Below are 21,880 nucleotides of genomic sequence, written 5' to 3'. Positions count from 1 at the left end.
GCCTCTGCCTCCTGAGTGCTGGGGTTAAAGGTGACAGCCACCACACCCAGTGAATCTGGGGATGTTGCAAAAGGCTGTGCTTTTGGTGCTTGATGGCGACAAAGGGAAAGGACATGCCCTGTGGGAATGGGAGCACTGGGTCTCTGACATGAGAAGACTTCAGCAGTATGAAGTAGATGTCTTTCTGCTGATGACAAGTTGGTTAGGACATAGAGATGCAGGCATACTGTACAGAGTGACTGGCTAATGGCAGCAGAGGTGCAGCCCGACAGATGTCTAAGTCCATCTCTTTGGTAAGCATCCCCTACCAAAGGCTATTTATTCATAAACGGTTCGGGAAACACACCCCGTAAGAGGGTAGCAGCTTTCCAGAAACAATGATTTGTTACATTTGTATGTGTGTGAGAGAGAGGGGGCAAAGATGGATCTATGTCAGTCCCCACGTGACACTCGTTTTGTTTTGATTTAAAATAAAACAAAAACAAACCTTTGCTTTGCGACTTTCTTTAATTTGGGGGTCTGATGAGAAGATATGATAAGAATGATAGGCCACTCACTGGTGGGTCTCTTAGACTTAGCAGAGGAGCCACCATGGGAAAGGGCTGTCGGCCCTTCCTGCTAAATCCTGCAGCCTGCACACTTCTGAGACTGTGGGGAGAATCTGAGGACCTTTGGGAGGATGGAGAGGAGATGAGGGATCCCGGGAGTTGGACAATTCCAAGAAGAAACTGTGGAAGTCAGGGGGAAAACATCAACTTTCTTGAAGGCCCGGGCAGGCTTCAGAGCCTGCATTCAATATGTCAGGACAAAGGATACTGCGCCCCCTGGTGTTAGCTTCAAATCAGCTTCCAGAGAGCTGTGTGGAGACCAGCAGCCCTGAATGGCCTAAACCAACCACAGAAAGGTTTCTTCTGTTTGGTAAGCTAGTTGGAGTAGAAGTGGCCTTTCTTTCTTAATTCTGGAGTGTAAGTAGAGATTCTGCTGTAGAGAGAACAGGGTGTGTGCGTGTGTATGCTAGCTTGTTTTATTTGGTTTTCTTTGCTTACAATTTAAGCTAACAGGACAAACCCTACTTAAAAGCAATCCCTTTAGGTGGGTAGTACACTGGTCTGAAAGCAACAGCCATAGTGGGTAATGTTCTGGTGCGGGGTGAGGGAGGCATCTGAAATTTCAGAACTCCTTGTTACTCGTCTTGAAAGCAAATGGTTTCGAGTAAGCTGTTCTAAGGCTCCTTTAGGTTCCGGTACCGAATACACAGCCCACAGAATCATGTTTTCTCAGAGTTTTGCAAACGTGATTTGTTAACGTCTGTGCAGGTGCAGGCGTGTTTCAGCATCCAAAGGTTCCTGATTCTGAGCAAAGCATTTTAAAAGCGCAAACCATATCTCTTCTCATCCCAGAAGCCCCTCACCCTCCAGTCTCACAGAAAGCTCAGCTAGAAAGCTGCCGAACGAGCACTCCCCCCCCCCCCAGTCGCTGCTATTTCTTTTAAAAATAAAGTACTAAATGTTGTGCTGGAAATTCTGCTCGATGTCGAGTGTGGTAGGTGTGAATGCATGCTTTAATTGTTCCAGGCACTAGACCAAAACGTCCCCAGAATTAGCAGAGTTTTCAGCTATAATCTGGCTAACATTTTTCTGCAAATAGGTAAGAAGACCAGACTGAATTTCCATTGAAATTTACAGCCATTCCTCATCTAGTCAGGTGATCAGCCCTGAGGAAGAATTATGGCGCCACTGAGTGTTTTCCACTCCTCAAACCTGTATGTCCTGTCTCCAGCGTGAGCAGTCGGTTATGCCTCACGGCAGCTCCTTCCTGCAGCACTGCTTCAACTGTGATCTCCATGTAATGGGCACCGTTTATTAATATCACTGTTTATTAGGCATCTCATGATTGCCCCCGCGAAGATTACTTGAGTAGCAACCTTAGTTCTGTAGCTAAATATGCAGCTGTTGTCCCCGATGAGAGAGTGTCACGGGTCCATATACTGTCTGGAAGAACTGATCTCTCTCAGTGAGAAGTGAGCCAGGAGGAAGAACAGCCCCACACCCAAAGGAGATGGCCTGTGGCAACCCTGCCTTGGGAAGGGAAAGACGCTGGGTGAGGAGGGTTTTTCAGATGGCTAGTTCAGTGAGTTAGAGTACTGTGTCCTGGCTTAGAGGAAACAACCATGTTATAGGTTAAACTGCAGGCTTCCAAAATTCATGTTATAGCTCAGATCCCCAGGACCTCAGAATGGAGCTGGTTTTGGAGACAGATTCATTTATTGATTGGTTTATCTGTTTATTTTGTGTACGCACTTATGGAGGTCAGAGGACAGCTTCCAGGGGTTGTTTTTTCACATTTTGGGTTCTGGGGAATAGATTCAGATCATCAATCTTGGCAGCAAGCATCTCTACCTGCTGAGCCATCTCATCAGCCCCAGGAGAGAGGTTCTTTAGAGACATGATTGTGTTTTAGTAAAATCAGCCTTAATCTAAGGTGACTGATGGGGTCCTGATAAAAATATGTTGACGCAGACGTGGACAGAGAACGACCACAGGAAGATACACGGACAAGGGGACCAGTCACGAGCCAAGAAATATCCTCCAAAGAAATCAACCCTGCTGATATGTTGGTCACAAATTTGAGACTCCAACTGTGAAGTGATAGATTTTCTTTGTTTAAGCCCCTGGGTTTTCTAGCGTTTGAGTATGGCAGTTCCAGCAAACTAATGCAAGCTACTCTTTGGCACCAGCCAATCACGTGCAGCCATTTGGAGATGCAGACCCTGTGTCAACAGATTTTCCAGTGTGAGCGTCTTTTATTTTTAAATGTTGGCAGGAGGGCTGGCCTTTCCAGGTGTGTAACATGAACAATCATACAAGATCTGTTACTTAGATATGGCCCTTGCTTGTCTTCCTGTTCTGCTGTCTCCATCTCAAAATTTTAATTTCCAGCAGGGATCTGCCCTTTTTATCTTTGACCAGGCCTCCAGACATCATGGAGTTAGTGTTGTGGACAAATAATATGACTTTTAACTAATGTGTATGTTAAAATTATGGGTGCCCCCACCGTACTCCCCTGAAAACGCCATGCTGGGCACTAGAGGAACCCTTGGATATTGCATTGAATCTTTTTGTTGCTAAATGGATTAAAATTTCCAATCCTTGATGATCACTGGGGAAGGATTTATAGAACCTAGAAGTTTACCAGGAGTGGAATGAAAGTCACAAACATCTCCAGGTATGGCTCTCAGAAATGAACCAATAGGGCCCTGGCCAGTGTTTTTTTTTTCTTCTTAGAGTTGTGCATACATAAGTGTGCATATGTATGCTTTGTGTGCACACACATCTGTGTACAGGCCAGAATTTCTCTTCATCTTATTTTTTGAGACAGTGTCTGACACTAAATAGAGAGCTCATCAATGGTCTACACTGGCTGCCCAAAGAACTCTGGAGATCTTCCTGTCTCCACCCTTTGCCCCCAGCCCTGAGATTACAGACACATGAGCTAGAAGACCCTGATATGGGTACTGGGGATTTAAAATCAGGTTCTCAAGCTTGGGTTATGGTAGGTACTGTACCAATTGAACTATTTCCCCAGACTCTCGGTGGAGACTTTGGGTGTTAGGAGAGGAACATTATGGTTTAAAAGGGCTACGTGTTAAGTGTGACAGTCAAAGGCTAAAGATAGCCTTAACTGTCAACTTGACATAACCCATAATCACATGGTGAGAGTCTCAATACTTGTCTACACTGGGATGGACTGAATACATATCTGTAGGGGATTGTCTTAATTAAGCTTACGGGTGCGTTGGACCCAGCCCAGAGTGGGCCACCCATTGCCTCAGCAGAGGTTCTGAACTGCGCTAAGTGGAGAAACCCAGCCAAGCAGAAGCAAGCTAGTGAACAAATCCACACTCTTTTCCTCCACTCTTGACTGGATGTCGGGGGACCAGCTATCTGGGGCTCATGCTTGGCTTCCACAGTGAATGACAGTGACCTTGAACTGCAGGCTGCAAAAAGCCCTTCTCTCACGGTACTTTTTGTCAGGGTGTTTTTATCACAGCGTCAGAAATGAAACTAAGACAAAAACTCTTCTCCCTCGGTGCTGACCTGTTCCAAGAATCCTCACGCAGCTCCCCGCTGGGATGCATTTGGAGGTCTGAGCTGGAGGATAAAGTAAAACTGAGGCTGCCCGTGCCCAGGATACACAGCCTGAGCCACGTGCTATAGACGAGCAGTGAGGTATCTTTCCATTCCCTAGAGCATGGCCGAGTAGGGGGTCATCAGTGAGCCGAGTCATGGGGCTGTTGAGGAGGCTCTGCTTTTCTGGCTCTGCATTGATTTATAAAGCACACTGACAATAATACACTGGAATGTTTGGTCTGGAAGTCTGCTTTGCTAGTTCTATTTGTGCCCAGCACTAACTGCAGAGTGTAAGTTTTAAAGGGAGTATTTCTCGTGCAAGTTTTATGCATATTCCCTCCAGGGAGTAAGTGAAAGTCTGTTTGAGACACACTGCATTTCTTGGAAGACGCTTGCTATAAATTAATACAGAGCCCTCTTTTTCATTGCGGGTCCCCAGGACACATGGGACGAGGCTTCCCTGTCACACCAGGGACAGAGTGAGGCTTTCATTGGCCTGTGTCAAAGAAGCTGCTTCCACGCCTCTCCCCTGTAAAATTCCCCAAAGCCTCTAACTCTGCTTTATTTTCATTCTTTCCTACAGCTTGCATGCACAGCGCCCTTGGAAGAAGATTGTGATGGGCTAAAAGCCGTGAGGATGTTGCAGGCAAGGCCTGGATTTGGTGCAGTGAAGGAAATTCATCACACCTGCTCCCGAGTCTAGGAATGCCGAGTTAGCCAGCTCCCACTTCGCCCCAAGAGTCAGCCTCTCCTCCCCTGTTACCAAGAGACAGAAGAATTTAAGAAAAGGGATGGATCCCATATTTAAGAGGCTTGAAATTGTATACATGACATTTCTGAGTTAAGTCATAAAATACAGCCCCCTTCATCGCAGGAAAAAATTTTAAAAATGTAGTTAAAACTTATCATTTAAAAACCATTGCACTAAGAGGAATGCAAAATTCTGTTGACCTAAGATGTGTCCGAAACGATTCCTATCATCAGCGGGGCTGGGATATAGCTCGGTCATGGAGTGTTTGCATAGCAATGTGAATGGCCCAAGGTTCAATCCCCAGAACTGGGAAAGAAAGGGGGAGGGGGAGATGTTTATTCACAACCGCATTTCCAATATAGGCAGAAAGTGGAAAGAATCCAAACGCCTCGATGAATGGATGAGTGCAAGATGTTATACCTATACAATGGGATACTAGCCAGCAGAAGGGTATGAAATAATAAAGATGGCGGCACGGATGACTTTTTAAATTTCTTCCTAAGTAACAGAAGACAATCACAAGGAAAGCACCCACTCCATATTTCTGGAGTATATAGTCATACCTACGTAGAGAAAGCAGAACAGTGGTTAGCTGGGACTTGGAGAGAGGGCCTGGACTTTAGGAGACAGCAGGGTGGTGCCGATGAAAATGTTCTTGAATTAATCGAAGTGCTAGTTGGACCACTTGATAACTGCATTTAAAAACCACTGAATTTTATTTGTAAATGGGGAAATTGCATGATACATTGATTATATCTCAATAAAGTCTTTAATAGTTTTTAAACAATACCTTAAGACCTGGACTGTCTTTCTTCCTTTGAATCTAACTGCCTTCTGATAAATGTATCCAAAATTAAAAGCAGATCCTACAAGCAGAAATGAGAAGGCATAAAAATCACTGAGTTTCCTGGAGAGATTCTGACTTGAGCATTATTGAATACCCACAATACTCATATCTACTTTCGAACTTAATAAAATGATAAGATTTTCATTGATATAAAGTCATTAAAATATATTTAAATGGGGGCTGGAGAAAAAAATGGCCTACTGTAGTTAAGAGTATGTACTGCTCTTGCAATCAGCCATCTTAGTTAGAGTTTCTATTGCTGTGATGAAACACCATTACCAAAAGCAAGCTGGGAAGGAAATGACTTGTTTTGCATCTCTTCCACATCACAGTCCACCACTGAAGGAAATCAGAACAGATCTCAAGCAGGGCAGGAACCTGGAGGTAGGAGCTGATGCAGAAGTCATGGAGGAATGGTGCCTACTGGCTTGCTCCTCATGGCTTGTTCAACCTGCTTTCTTATAGAACCTGGGACCACCTGCCCAGGGATGGACCCACACACAATGGGCTAGATCCCCCCCAACCAATCACCAATTAAGAAAATCCCTACATGGGCTGGAGAGATGGCTCAGAGGTTAAAAGAACTGACTGCTGTTCTGAAGGTCCTGAGTTCAATTCCCAGCAACCACATGATGGCTCACACCCATGTATAATTAGATCTGGTGCCCAGAACACTATATACATAATAAATAAATTTAAAAAAAAGAAAATCCCTACAGCCTGGTCTTATGGAGGCATTTTCTCAATTGAAGTTTCCTCCTTCAGATAAGTCACTAGTTTGTGTCAAGTTGAAATCAAACTAACCAGTGCAACCGACCTCTTGTCAGCTTGACACACAAATACATCACCGTTGAGACACAACTGTTCCTTTCTTCTTCTTCTTCTTCTTCTTCTTCTTCTTCTTCTTCTTCTTCTTCTTCTTCTTCTTCTTCTTCTTCTTCTTCTTCTTCTTCTTCTTCTTCTTCTTCTTCTTCTTCTTCTTCCCCAAGAGCACACATCAATGTCAACATTATAATATGAACAGTCCAAACCCCAAGTCCCACAGTCTTTAAAAATTCAATCTCTTTCATATAGCCAGTGTCTTTAAAAATCCAGTCTTTTAAAATTCAGTCTCTCAACTGTGGGCTCCTGTAAAAATCCAAAGTAAATAGTTTCTCACTTCAAGAGGGAAGAACCAAGGCGCAGTCAAAATTTGAGCAAAACTAAACTCCCACAGTCTAAATAACTTAGTGGCCAGCGTCTGGGATTCACTCACAGTCTTCTGGGCTCCTCCAAGGGGCTTGGGTCACTTGTCTGGCTCTGCCTTCTGCGGCTTGTGGTCCAGGCTCCTGCTGGCTTTACCGCTGCTGCTCCTGGTGGTTATCAGACGGTACTGACAGTCTGTGCTGCAACGGGGCTGCGCTTTCAGCAACAGTCTCTCTTGGACTCTCTCCGTGGTGCCAAACCAATCTTCCTCCAAGACCCCTTCAGTTCTGGGATTCAGCTGCTACCAAGGCTGCACCTTCACCAATGGCCTCACCTGGTCTCTCACAGTTCCAAGCTGTAGCTGCCCTCCATGGCCCCTTCATGCCTTCAAAACCAGTATCACCTGGGTGACACTTACATTACCAAGTTCAGCTGCTAGCAGGAGGTACAACCATGGCCTCTTCTGGAGCAACTTCTGTGTGCAGACCCTGAGTAAACACTTCGCAGAAGATCTCACCTTGGTGATGCTGGTCTCTACTTAATCACCACTAATTTCTTAGCTCAGTTGCTCAGTTTCTATTGTCCCAGTTAAACAAAGGTTTTACTTCCTTGGTTCTGGTATTTTGTTTATCACAGCCAATTAATTCTTTGGCCCCTTCTAATCAGAACCACAAATTCTTAACTCAAAAGTGCCCGGTAGAGTCTTTGCTTTCCCCTCAAACTTCACAATCCAGGCCTCCACCATCTGTATTGCTCTGAGGATTCTTTTCTTCCAACCTCCTAGAGCACAGCCCACTGAGCTCTCAATACTCAATGGCTTTTCTAGCCCAAAGTTCCAAAGTCTGTCCACAATCTTCCCCCAAAACAACGTGGTTAGGTCTGTCACACTATTCTGGTACCAACTTAGGGTTTCTGCTGCTGTGATGAAACACCATGACCAAAAGCAAGTTGGGGAGGAGAGGGTTTATTGGGCTTACACTTCCACATTATGTTGTATCATCGAAGGAAGCCAGAACAGGAACTCAAGCAGGGCAGGTACCTGGAGGCAGGAGCTGATGCAGAGACCATGGAGGAGTGCTCCTCATGGCTTACTCAACCTGCTTTCTTATAGAACCCAGGACAATCAGCCCAGGCGTGACCACACCCACAATGGGCTAGGTTCTCCCCCATCAATTACAAAATTAAAAAATGTCCTGCAACCTCATTTTATGGAGTCATTTCCTCAATTAAGGTTCCCTCCTTTCAGACAACTCTAGCTTGTGTCAAGTTGTCATAAACTAGCCAGAATAGTCGTTCTTAGCACCCGTGTTGGATGGCTCATAACCACCTGTAACTCCAGCTCTGGACTATCCATGCCCCTGTCCTTCACGGGCACCCTCACTTACATATGTGCACATACTCATACGTACACATATGCACATAATTAAATAAAAAATATTTAAATATATATAAGACATGCATATGTTTAAATGATTCTGAAAGTGATTTACTTGGGTTTTCCTGTCCCCTTCTTTAGGCACTAACACCCCAACCTTACCTAAAAGAATGACAACCCCATTTTCAGCTCACATGCTGTGGCTATTGTTGGCCAACTGCCCACCCCCAGACTCGATGACTCAGGCTTCATCACTTGGTATATCCTGTCGAAAGGGATGCTGACGGATGCTGCCTCACATTAACCCATATGAATCAGTTGGGGAACAGAGAACTCTTGAGCTATTTGTTACACTAAATTGCCATAGCAATTCAAAGCATATAAAACTAAATAAAAGGTGCAATTCTCACGCCGTCTTCCTTCCTTATCATTTTGTTACATCTTATCAACACCTGAAATCTTGAGGTTGGCTCTACAGGTGGAAACCCTGCACAGTGGCATGCTGCTAGTATCTGAATCCCACGGTCAGTGGCTTCCCCTCAGTAGCCTGGAGTTCATCACGGGGGCAGTACGGACGGAATAGACCAGTGCTGGTGAGTAGGGCTCCCCTTTTCTGATGATTTGCCAGCTCTACGGGGTGGCCCCCTAAAGATAATTCTACATCCCATTTCCCAGAACACATGATCACAGCCTCATTTGAAAAACAGCTGTCATTCCATTAAGCATTTTCATGAGATAGCCTGTATTATAAGACAAGAAGGCAGGGTGACGCATTCACGTAGAGGAAGTGAGGGAGGAGTGTGATCACAGAGACCGAAGTAAGAATGAAGTTGCCAGAGCCACCATGAGCTGGTAAAGACAGAAGCCGAATCTTCCTCTCGTATCCAGAGGCAGCACAGATCGACAAACTCTGTGATTCCAGACCCCCGCCATCCAGAAACATGAAAAATTAATTTCTGTTGTTCTAAGCTGCTCAGATTTGAGCAGATCCACAAGATGCCACTGCAGTCTTGTCCTGCCACTCGGGGATGAGCACAGGGCACAGCCCAATGGGAAGTCAGCTTCCCCTGGGAAGCAAGCATTCCTTCTGTGGGGGTTTTCTAGGAGCTTTCACCTGACACCACAGTGCGCAAGACAAACCAGTGCAGAAATGGGAAGTCGAGGCTCAGAGGGAAGCCTCCGCCAGTGTTGGTAAGAACATGTATGAAACGACTGAGCTAACTTCTTTTTAAATCAGTTTTCTAAACAACAATGCATTACTTTCGGGGAGAATATTTAAGATGTTTATTTACACAGAATACTGGAAATGTTTAAATTGCTATCTTTTTATTGATGTGACAAACAGTATTAATTTTTTATTATAGAGTCCATGACTATTGGACAGTCCTAAATTTGTATAATTTAATTATTTTTGCCTAAGGAGAAGTTACTTAAAATTCATTTAAATGCCCAGAAGTCTTTATGAGCTAACCTTTAAATGCCTTTACAAATGATACAAAACTATTTGGGTACTAAAGTGCGACTTAGAGGCAGAGTGTGTGCACCATGGTTTGAAAGAAAATGGCCCCCAAAGAGTGGCACTCTTAGGAGGTCTGCTATGTCCAGGCTATGCCCAGTGTGACAAACAATTCAGTTCCTGTTGCCTGTGGGTCAAGATGTAAGACTCTCAGCTCCTTTTCCAGCACCATGTTTGCCTGCACTCCACCATGTCCTGCCATGATGCTAATAGATTAAACCTCTGAAACTGTAAGACACCCCAATTAAATGTTTTCCTTTATAAGAGTTGTACAACCACTCTGGAAAGCAGTGTGGCGATTTCTCAGAAAATTTGGGATCAACCTACCCATGGACCCAGCAATACCACTCTTGGGAATATACCCAAGAGAGGCCTTATCATGCAACAAAAATATATGCTCTACTATGTTCATAGTAGCATTGTTTGTAATAGCCAGAACCTGGAAACAACCTAGATGCCCCTCAATTGAAGAATGGATGAAGAAAGTATGGAATATATACATATTAGAGTACTACTCAGCAGTAAAAAACAAGGACTTCTTGAAGTTTGCAGGCAAATGGATGGAAATAGAAAACACTATCCTGAGTGAGGTAAGCCAGACCCAAAAAGAGGAACATGGGATGTACTCACTCATATTTGGTTTCTAGCCATAAATAAAGGACATTGAGCCTATAATTCGGGTTCTTAGAGAAGCTAAATAAGAAGGAGAACCCAAAGAAAAACATATAGGCATCCTCCTGCATATTAACCTTCATCAGGCGATGAAAGGAGACAGAGACAGAGACCCACATTGGAGCACTGGACTGAAATCTCAAGGTCCAAATCAGGAGCAGAAGGAGAGCGAACATGAGCAAGGAACTCAGGACCGCGAGGGGTGCACCCACACACTGAGACAATGGAGATGCTCTATCGGGAACTCACCAAGGCCAGCTGACCTGGGTCTGAAAAAGCCTGGGTTAAAACCGGTCTCACTGAACAAAGCGGACAATGAGGACTACTGAGACATCAAGAACAATGGCAATGGGTTTTTGATCCTACTGCATGTAGTGGCTTTGTGGGAGCCTAGGATGTTTGGATGCTCACCTTACGAGACCTGGACGGAGGAGGGTTATCCTTGGACTTCCCACGGGACGGAGAGCCCTGATTGCTCTTTGGGCTGACGAGGGAGAGGGAATGGATTGGGGGAGGGGGAGGGAAAGGGGAGGCGGAGGTGGGGAAGAGACAGAAATATTTAATAAATAAATAAAGAAAGAAAGAAAAAAAAAAGTAAAACCATCAAAAAAAAAAAAAAAGAGTTGTGGTCACGGTGTCTCTTCACAGCAATAGAACCCTAACTAAGGTAGTGTGCGAGAAGTCCTGGGTTTAATCCTTGTAACACATGCACACACACACACGTACATACATGCATACGTGCACATATACACAAATAATAAATAAAAGAAACAGTGGGAAATGGGTTTTCAGAGGAGGATATTATAGCATTTAGACATATTTTTTTTTACTGGCTAAAATATTATTTACCAGAAATAAAATAGAATATTCTTAAGAACAAGTAGTCAAATCACATTCTGCAAATAAAGGATTTTTCTAAGGCCATAAACCATACATTGATATGACAACAGTATCAATTCAAATCTACCTGTTAGTCACTATGAGGTTCCAGATCAGGACTGTTTATTATGAAGCTAAAGGAAATTGGTAGAAAATAAAAACTTAGCTTTAGAACTTCCTATCCCAGCCCACTCCCTGTGTTTATAGAGTTTCCCCTTAGCAGTGAATGGCCTGGATCTTGCTGGACCAGGCTGGCCTTGAACTTGCAGAGATCCACCTGCCTCTGCCTCCCAAGTGCTGGAATTAAAGGAATGTGCCACTGAGGCCCATGATTCCTCTTTATATAGGAGGATGACCATTGTAGCCTAGAAAACTGCAAATACATCAGGTCTATCAACAACAAAGGTAGACAGACTCAAACAAGGCTTTCAGAAAAGGCAAGAATCCAAACACTTTTAAGTATTACTCATTCTCAACAACTCTGGTTAAGGGCAACCTTGCAAGTCTGCCCCCACCCCCACCCTCCAACTAAAGCTAAAAAAAGAAACTCGCCACCAAAGTTGAAATATAAAGAACTGGAAAAATCAGTGATTTGTTCCTTGATGGTAACTTTACAGCAAAGATATAAGTGTTTCTTTACACTAAATTGTTTTCTTCATGTGGAAACGGCTGATACAAATCTAGGGATGGATATAATTAAGTACAGTGTGGCTCCTACTCCAAAATGCCCCTTTTCTTTTCTTTGAAGTCAAGCAATTCAACATTTGCCCAGGAACTGGAGTTGAGGACCAGAGTTGGGCCCTAGAGACATTTCAAAGCTGCCTAGACAAAGGCTCAGAGTGACCGCACTAAGGAACCATGCTGCCTTGGACCCAAATCGAAATTGATGACCTAATATATCTTTCCCAGCACTGACGGCCACAGTTTTATGAGCACCAAGAGCTGGGTGTCTGCCATTGTCAACAAACAGAGTTTCTCCATGCACAGACACGGAGCACCCCAAAGGCATGCTGCAGTCTCTCTGGGCCTAGCATGTGGTCTCTAGCTTTTGCCACATGGGAGATAAATCTCTGTTTTGAAGGATGGTCCTTCAAGGGTGGGAGTTACTCTCCCATCTTATCTTGGCTGCAGAACTCTGAGCCACAGCAGTGAGCTCTCCCTGAGACACCTACGGTGAAGATAATGAAGCTTTGGTTAACGGCTCTTCCTTCCCAGGGCCCCTTCCAAAACCTGGGAACTTACTGTGTGTTTGGGATTTTGAATCCCCTTTATTGAGTTCTCTTAATTGTATGACAATTGAGCCCCCTATATTGTGACCTCTTAGAGAAAATACCTGAAAATTTATCCTGATGAAAGCATAAAAATTAAACACAGGGTTGGAGAAATGGTTCAGTGGTTAAGAGCGTTTGCCGCTCTTCCAGAACTTGAGTACATTTCTTAGTACCCATGTGGGGAGGTTCACAGTTGCCTGTACCTCAGCTCCAGGGGCTTTAACTTCCTCTTCTGGCCTCACTGACACACTCCCATAGATCTGCTATGTGCACACAGGAAGATACACATACACCTAAACATGATTACACATAAATATCTCTGTCTTTTATGCACATGCCTTCACCTCTGGCACGCCCCCATCAGCCTAAGTCTCCTTCGTTTGTCTCTGGTTATCAGTTGTATTTTCTTAACTACAGCATCAAGTCACAAAGTAGCCAAAGTCCAAGTTTATTCACATCAGCTCCTCGCAGAGAGAATTTCCTTCTGGAGTAATGCTTGCTACGCTTGCTACAATGGCTCATAAACTCTGAACACTGAAAGAATGTTCATGCATGTTCTTCCTTTTAGCTCTGTGGTCTCAGCGTTCCAGTGTCAGCTCGGCTTGCTTGTCAGTAAAGTCAATAGGTTTGGACTATGCTTCCAAACTTTGCAGTGAGGGCTCTCAGAGGACCAAGCTGTAGGAATGGTGGTGGTTATTCTGATTACAGAGGTGATGCTGGATACCTATGCATGCATATATACATTCGCACACAAAAGTAACGCAAAAAATAAAAATATGCAGCATAGAAAATGAAAATCTATAACCCTCCATAGCTAAGAAAAGCAGTTGGATTTTTTCTTTTTCAAAACACACATTAACATTTTACAATACGAAGACTTCTACTCTCTACGCAGCAGTCTGTCTTGGGCGTTCTCTCATGTCTGTCTGTAGAAAAGATCTTTTAAATGTTTTAATGCTTCCATCCTATTGCACTGTATGGCCAAACCGTATTTTCCTTAACCATTTTCCTCTGAGTGCCCGTGGGCTCTTTCCAAGCTCCCTGAAACACTTTTTCTTGCAAGCATCACGTTCCCCTTGAACACTTTCGAACAGTTGTCAGCAGGTTCTGCTGAATTCTCAGCAGGTGAGTTATTATCAGGTCAAGAATTTGAGCATTCCATTTCAATAGCTGTCATCAGATTGCCCACCAATAATTTTATATCTATTTATACCCCTTGTGAAGGTTGAAATGCTTTTCTCTTCTACTCCCTGAGTGACACAGAAGTCCAGTAAGCTCGGGAGTCTGGAGTAAAGGGGTTCAGTGGAGGTTTTTGTTATTGTTGTTGTTTGGGGTGTTTGTTTTGGTTTTTGTCAAAAGCTAACAACGACATCAAAAGTGTCCTCTTTCCTCAATGAACTCTGCTCTGGGGGACCTAGCAACTGGACAGATAGCTAGTCAATTTAATAGGTTAAAAAAAGAAATTACCGCTTCTTACTTGTTTCTGGGTGCAGCTACTAGACAACTTATCAGAGAGTAAACAAGAAAGTGTACCACACATGGAATGCTTAGAAACGAAATTAGTACAGTGCAAACTGATCTGAGTTTTGGCCTGTAGTTTTGACTGAAGCAACACACTTCGACTTAACCATATCAGCAGGTTTACATCTGAACAATTCTTCAATTTCAGCCTTACGTCTGTTTAATCCAAGAAGTTTGAAAAAAACATATATTATTTTCAGGCACATGAAAAGAGATGCCGAGACGGTCCTTTAGTGAATGACAGGGTTTGCCAACTTGTGATCTAAGGCTGTTTAATGGTTGCTGTGTTTACACCTCAGGCAGCAGGGACTGTGAAGACACCAGGAGAGGATGGAGAGGCCATCGGGTCAGGAAAACTGAGGTGCTGCTCTCCAGAGCCGTGGGTGCGCACTGGAGAGAAAAAGGCTGACAGAGGAGCAGACAGCAGGGGCAAAGGGTCCTTGTCTTGCAGCCCTAATACCACCAGGGTAGCCTCACAGTGACCTGCCTGTTGGAAGTAGGTTTATCTACAGTTTAGTCTGGAACAGGCTGGCTTCTTGTGTTCCATAACCGCCAAGTAGACATGTAACAATGAGAATTTCACAATAGTGTGGGCTACTGCATAACACTAAAGGCAAATTGCTTTGCCTAACCTTGCGCATGCTGAAGGCTCAGCAAATGTTTGGTATTTTTATTAGAAAGGATTTTGCTTTGAAAAGCTTCTTTAAAAAAAAAAAAGTTTTGAAACCACCAATTTGTTTCTTGTCATCCCTAAAATGAGGTAATTATGTTTATTTCTTACTTCCCAGTGCAAGGGTTCTTCTCATTTAAACCCTATCTTAATTTTGTGGACAGGGCTAGAGGCGCTGAGTGAAACATCCTCCCACACACCAAAAGGCTCTGCTCTGCCACTAAGGGCAGCCAAAAGATGGCTGCTCTCGCTTCATTTCCACCGCTTTGTAGAAACAAGACAGGAGAAATGTTTGGTCTGCCCTGTGGGGCAAGATTCACTCTGAGACTTGAACAGGAACCTTGTTGGGCCTTAGAGATGTTCTTCTGATGACATATTTTCAATAACTCCACAAACACTTGAAAGGACTTCAGAAATAAACTCCTACTTCCTGAGACTGACTGAGTTTTCTAGGCTTGGCCAGATGTCTTTAAAAGGCAGAAGTCATCCTACAGATGCATGTTCTTATCAGCCCTGTCTTAGGAAAGTTTGTCTTTGTGTAGGGGAAGACTTCAAGTCTCACTAATGAGTCACAGACCCAAGGCAGGAGGGAGAGCGCGTCTAGCCTTTTCCTTTCTGACTGCTCTACGAGGGGACCAAAAGCTATAGAATGGAGTAAAACCTCCCAGACTACATCCTTTCTACCCAGGAAACTCCTTCAGTGCCAGTCACTGCAGCAGCGAGAGCCAGACGTGGGTTTAGGGAGGGGCTTCTCTGCGTCAGGGACACTCAGGGTCTGTGGTCGACTTAGGAACAAGTAGACATAAAAACTGTAGAATTAAGGGATGAAAACATCATTTAAGGAAACCCCGCCCTCCAGACGCTCTTGATCAAAGTCTGTGCTTGCACTAAGACAATCGATCTACAGTTGCATACATAAAATTTTGGCAACACTCTGTCCTCAGTGCTTTCAACAGAGGCTTTAGCCCCTGAGTCTGGGCATCGTCCCAGAACTCGGATCCAGTTGCTTTACGCATACCAGAAGACACACCACCGCAGCTGAGGCCCGTGCAACCACTTTCTTTTAACCTCGCGTCTGTGAGAAATTACTTTCCAAAAACATAAGTGAAACCCGATGTCTTCTCTGGGTGGTTATTTTTGCGCCTATGAAGTCAATAAAACTCTCCAGATTTATTAGACAGGCCCTGCTGCGGAAGACAAGACCACTTCCTATTCCCTGGCGGAAATGTGGGCCTTTCCTTTCTCTAACTTTCTTACCACACATTTTTTAATTTTATTAATTTCTTTTACTTTTTCCCTCCAGAAAACTTGTCAGAACTCTCAAAAATAAGTGACTTGGTCTGTACTACATTTTCAGCCTTTTGCATCCAAGTAGGAGAGAGCAAACAGACCCTAGGATTCTTGGGCCTCTCTTCTTTGCCTCCCATTTCAGAGGGCCGTCTTTGTGCTAAAATCGGCAAGGAGCTTTGTGTCTCTCCCTCTATCATGTTAAACAGCAAGCACAGCACCTAGCAATACGCTATCGACCTGTGAGAGATCACAAGCCCTGGGCCAATGGCCTTGACAATGACAGTGCCTCGCCTTCATTTCTCTTTATGGCAACAGTTCTTACTGAGCCCGTTTCCTTTGTCACTGCCTTGAGAGGGAGGGATGCAAGATGGCGAGGCAAGATCATCCCTTAGGGGAGACACAAATGCTAGTGGGTAAAATTCACTTGGTGTGCCAGGCTCCACAGCAAACAGCCTAGTAGGGACACAGACTCGGGCAGGAGCGGTCATGAAAGGCTTCTCAGATATTCTGATAGATGTGTTTAAAGAAGCGCAGGCATTCGTTGACTGAGCTAGGGGGGTCCCAATAGGAAGAGGGGGCCATGCGTGCTGTCAAAAGACCAGTGTTGTGAAACTGCCTGGCACAATTTGGGGTCTCAGAAGTGGTGAACAGGGAATGAATGCCAAAAGACTCTGAGCTACCTGTGTTCACATACGAAGGTGGGGATTGTCTTAGGCAATGGGCAACTACCCCTGGTGGTTTCCTTTGGTGTGAATGTGGCATCAAAATCAACTAGAGAGGGCTAACAGCTAAGTGCTGCTGGACTGAGGCTCAGCCAGCAAGGAGGGAGGGGAGAGGGAGAATTTAAGGAAAGGTCATAGAGCTGTTATGGCTAAGCAACAGAGTGGTAAAATACTCCGGTCCTGGAATGTCTCGAAGGATTGCATTTTGAATGGAAATTACTTCCCTAAATGTCTTCATTTTAAGTTGCTGAGTCAATATATTTTTTTTTTCTCTATATTCTTCCCAAACTGACTTGAATTGGGAAGACATGCCTTGGTTAAATCTTGGGACACCATGTCTGGCTGTGCATCAGGGAATGGCAGGGTTGCCACCATGTCAAGACCTGCAACAGCTCTTCTTCCCTGGTCTAGTCATGGCCACTCGTACGTGGAGAGCTTTGTGTCAGAACTAGCAGCCCAAGCTTCAGTGATTCTCCTGCTACTGAGCCAGTGTATCTCTGTTTATCAAGGCTGTTAGGAAAGAGGCCTTGTTGGGAAACTCATCGGAGTTTGGCAAAGCAGAATACTTGAGGTATGTCCTCAGATGACCGTACGCTTGGTCCCTAAGAACCTCAGCAAAGCCCACCTACTGTTTCCTCAACTGTGTAATGGAACAGCATTGACAGCTATCTCAGAGGGCTGGTATGAAGAATGAATAAGAACACAATGAACTGATGAGACTTAAATGAAGCCAAACTACAAGGCGCTTTCCGTAAGTAAGCTGTAGCAATGTCTCAGGACTCTCTAAGTCAAGTGTTGTATCTCTACTTAAAGAGCTTCATGAGTACATGACCATTACCTTGTTTGTGGCCACCATATTCTTTGCACCAAAACCAACTCTCATGCCCTTGTCCCTGCGTGGAGTCCTTTCCCTTCTACTCCCCTCTGACTCAGGGACAATTGAGTATGCTTGTCATATATTTCTAACACTTCTTATTGAAATCACACACACACACACACACACACACACACACACACACTCACTCACATAGAGTGTTAAGGCCAAGACTACTTTACTCATTAATGGAAGTCTAATTCCAACATACATAGATAGTTAACCTTTCTAGACTTGAGAGAAAAGAGCACATTCATTTTCTTAAGAATCCGATGAACAACGCCAGTGGTAAGATATTCGGGGCTGCTGGTCCATAGAATCATGTGAGCTACAGGCTCAGCTTTAGATGAAGTTTCCCTTAGCTTCAGGCTCAGCCCTGCTCAACAACAAAGGTAAGGAAGAGCTGTGACAAGGAGAGGTCACTTCTAGGACCAAATAGAGCAAGAAATCCAGGACTAACCAGATCACTCCTCACAGTGCAGTTTCTTTAGACTTGGAGAGTGTTTTGAGAGGCAGCGAGCCACCTTCTAAACCCCTTTATCTCTGGGAATTCCAGCCCTTCCTTTCTTTAGGAAGCAGTTTCCCACCCTCAGAGGACCTCCCTCTTCTTAAGGTCCTGTGGTGACTTAGTTATCTTTTGACTTCCTCATCTTCCCTTCAACATCAGCTTTGGCTGCAATGTTCCACTTGTCTGCTGTAGGAGACCAAAATTACTGTCAAGAACTATCATTACAGTTGAACTGCTATTGCCGGGGAGATGGTTTAGCCTGTACAATGCCTGCTGCACAGGCGTGAGGACCGGGCCTAGATGCCCAGCAGCCATGTAAAAAGCCATGCATGTGGTTACATGGGTCTACAGCCCCAGAGATTTGGAAAGGGTCACAGAGACAGGCAGATCCCTGCGACTCATCGGTCACTAGCCATACCAGAACAATGAGAGAACTGAGAAAAACCGGTGTCAACCTTTGGCCCCCACACACATTTGCATAGATTCACTGAGAGACTCTCTCTCAGAAAATCCACCGGAGAGATGGCTCAGCAGTTGAGAGCAGAGGACCTGTTCCATTGAGGAAAACAGGATATCAACCCTGGGCGTACACCTACTCTTGTGTACATGCATATACCTAGAGAATAATAATATAAAAATTCCTGTCCCTGCTTCTGGGATGTCTGCGCATCCTTCTCCAGGGGTTTCCATGGTACAGTGGGACCAGTTTTAAAGAAAGTCATTTTCACTGGGTGGGGATGGAGCTCCAGGCTCCAGCTCTGACTCCGACTCCCACCATTTGCATGACCTTTGGGCAAATGGCTGTGCTTGGCTATCATCCTCCTACTCAGAAAAGGAAATATTCACGAAGTCGGGATACCTAGGCCATGTTTGTTCCTCCCAACAGCATTTAAACGAGGCAGCAGACAATCGTATTGGGAAATTATGCAAGAAGTTAGAACATTGGGCCATGTGAGCCCTACATCCTGGCTCCATTCACAGCAGCAGTCTCCTCTGACAAGGCTTGGGCGCTCCTGGATCCAGTGGGCTTCTAACTTTCTGTTGCCCTGTTGTCTGCTTTGCTCAGACACTAAATATCAATGGTTATTTGTCAATGCCCCTGTACTGAGAAAAATTAGACATATTTAACCAGTAAAATATGGGTAGTGTCCTCTGTGAGAGAGTACGCAGGAAGTGCTCTGGTCTGCCCCAGGTGGTCGTGAGGGGCCCTGGAGCTGCTGGAGGAGAACAGAGGGTGGGCATCGCTGGACAGACTTCCAGTGGCATCTGTCTACCATGATGCCAGCAGCATATGGACCACCTGCCATCTGAGAGCCCGCCTGGCCAGCGCTGCTAACTCCTTGGAGTCCAGAGTCTCTGGATCCCCAGGTCTCTTTTTGAAAAAAAAAAAAGTAATAAAATGAAAGGAAACCGGGACAAAATAATCCTTCTTGCCACGGTCGCTTTGTTCCCTTACCAACTGGCCTCTGCGTTTCTGAGTTTGATTTCCTGGTACTGACCAGACTAGAACTCCTTTTAAACACTACTAATTTTAGCCGTTTTATAAACAGAGTGAAAATTCTGCAAATAACGTTGAAGAAAAGGCACCATGCAGATTTTTATACCAGATCTAAAACACTAAGAGAATAACACCACCATCAATAAATTATCCATTTCCTTGTTGGGCTTTTCAATGTGAAAAAACCACTCAGATGTTCCTCTTCTTTTCATTTTTAATTTACCCATTGCTATTTTTCAAATGGAATTAATGACCGAAAGCTAGCTTCATTCTCTAATTACAGCAAGAGACACGAGACAGAGGATCCAGACACTGACCCGTCTTGGCTCAGATGGCTCTGGGCAGTTTTACTGTGTGCTGGCTTAGTACCTGAGGCCAGGAAACATCTGCTGTGACATGCGGTCCAGCGGGTGCTCTTCTTAATTATAAGACGGCATTGCAGTGTCCCTTTGAGCTGCCTGGCTGTTGCTCCTCACGCCTCTCTATCAAGGAAAGTGCAATTTTTGATGTTCTGTGAACTGAAGGAAATCTCCAGCTCAAGGGTGGAATCACTTTGAGAGCGAAAAAGTTAAAACTTTACCCCCCAGGAAAAGGTTGAGGACAGACAAAACAAAGACACACTTCTGACAGCCATTGAGAAGCTGGGGTACCTCTGGGCTTTACCTGAGCAGTGGGGGCCAATTCAAAAGTGATTCATATAGTTCTAGAAGCATGTGCTTTGGGCTCCCTCCTCTTTCAGAAACCCTGTTTGGAAGGACAAGCACAATGAGAAGCACAGGGACACTGCCAGTTGACCTTGAGTTACAAGATTAGCTTCTATAGGAAGTGTCCGGGCTTAGAATTTATTCCCGGAGGCCTTACCCACGCACACTGCAGGGCCATGTTCACCAGTGGCAGTGAACCCTCACCTTCCCAGATCCCCTGTGCTGATGCGAGCAGCAAGGCCCCTGTTGGCAAAATCTGCTTAGGAAGGAATATTATGTCCCATAATCACTTCCAGACCATTGGTGTATTTTTGATTTATATCATGTTACAAAAGGAAGAAGTCCTAAGAACATTCTTTTCTAAATTTTCTTCAATTGTTTAGATTCGTTGCCATTTTTGTTTGTTTGTTTGGTTGGTTTTTGGTTAAGGGGGAAGTTGCATGTTCTGAAATGGCAATTCTTTTTTTTTTTTTTTTTTTTACAGTTTCTCCTAGGGGAAAAAAAGAGCTGTATGTATGTGTGGAGTGTGTTGGTGTGTGGTGTGTGTAAATGTGAATGGTGCGTGTGTGTATATGTGTGTATGATATGTGGCGTGATGTGTTTTGTGTATGGTATGATGTGTGTGTGTGCGTGTGTGTGCATGTGTGTGTATGTGTGTGTGATATATGTGGTATGGCGTATATTGTGTATGGTATGATGTGTGCACACATGTGCATGTGTGTGCATGTGTGTGTGTGGTGTTGTAAAGGAAGGAAAGAGGTAGCATGACCTTTGTGTTTTGTGGTTCTGTTAGGACAGAAGTAGACAGACTCAGGGCCTTCCACCTAAGGTTTGGAACAGGCTTGGTAAGGGAAGCCCTGTAGCAGGCTTTTTAGGACTGCCTGCTCCCAAATCATAACACAGAGACTTATTATTAATTATGAAAGCTTGGCCTTAGCTTAGGCTTGTTTATAACTAACTCTTATAACTTTAATTAACCCATTTCTATTCATCTCCATGCTGTCATAAGACTGGAGCTTTTACCTCTGCTCCTGCATGTCCTGCTTCTTCTGTGGCTGGCTGGCAACCCTGCCGTTCTTTGGTGCGGGAGAATTGTCTATATTCTGTCAATCATGTTAGAAATAAACGCTGATTGGCCAAGCAGGAAATACAGGCGGGAAAACCAGACAGGAAGTAGAAATAATGTAATGAGAACAGGAGAATTCTGGAAAGGAGGAAGTTGATTCCTCCCATTCCTGCCCAGACCACCGCCATAGCAGGATGTGAGCTGCCCCACTAAAAAAAAGGTACTGAGCCACATGGCTCACATAGATCAGAAAAATGGGTTAATCAAGATGTGAGAGTTAGCCAGTGAGAGGATAGAGCTAATGGGCCAATCAGCTTTATAATTTATGTGTGTGATTTTCTTTGGGGCTAAACAGTTGTGGGGTACCAGGCAGGACAAAAACACCAACAAGCAAGCAGGCC

At 44.5% G+C, this 21,880-nt stretch overlaps 1 long non-coding RNA gene across 1 annotated transcript in view; it reads left to right on the top strand.

Moving 5' to 3' along the window:
- LOC126510765 (uncharacterized) overlaps window positions 1-5,670 on the top strand; it is a 39,319-nt gene extending 33,649 nt beyond the window's left edge. The window contains exon 2 of the long non-coding RNA XR_007594485.1: window positions 4,714-5,670. This is a non-coding gene — a long non-coding RNA (uncharacterized lncRNA). The remainder of the gene's footprint in view (window positions 1-4,713) is intronic.
- Window positions 5,671-21,880: the final 16,210 nt, after the last annotated feature.

Source organism: Alexandromys fortis, unplaced genomic scaffold, assembly GCF_014885135.2.
Source record: "Alexandromys fortis isolate MF-2015 unplaced genomic scaffold, M_Fortis_MF-2015_v1.1 scaffold_64, whole genome shotgun sequence".
Taxonomy (NCBI): Eukaryota; Metazoa; Chordata; class Mammalia; order Rodentia; family Cricetidae; genus Alexandromys; species Alexandromys fortis.
This window is presented reverse-complemented; position numbering and strand designations above follow the sequence as displayed.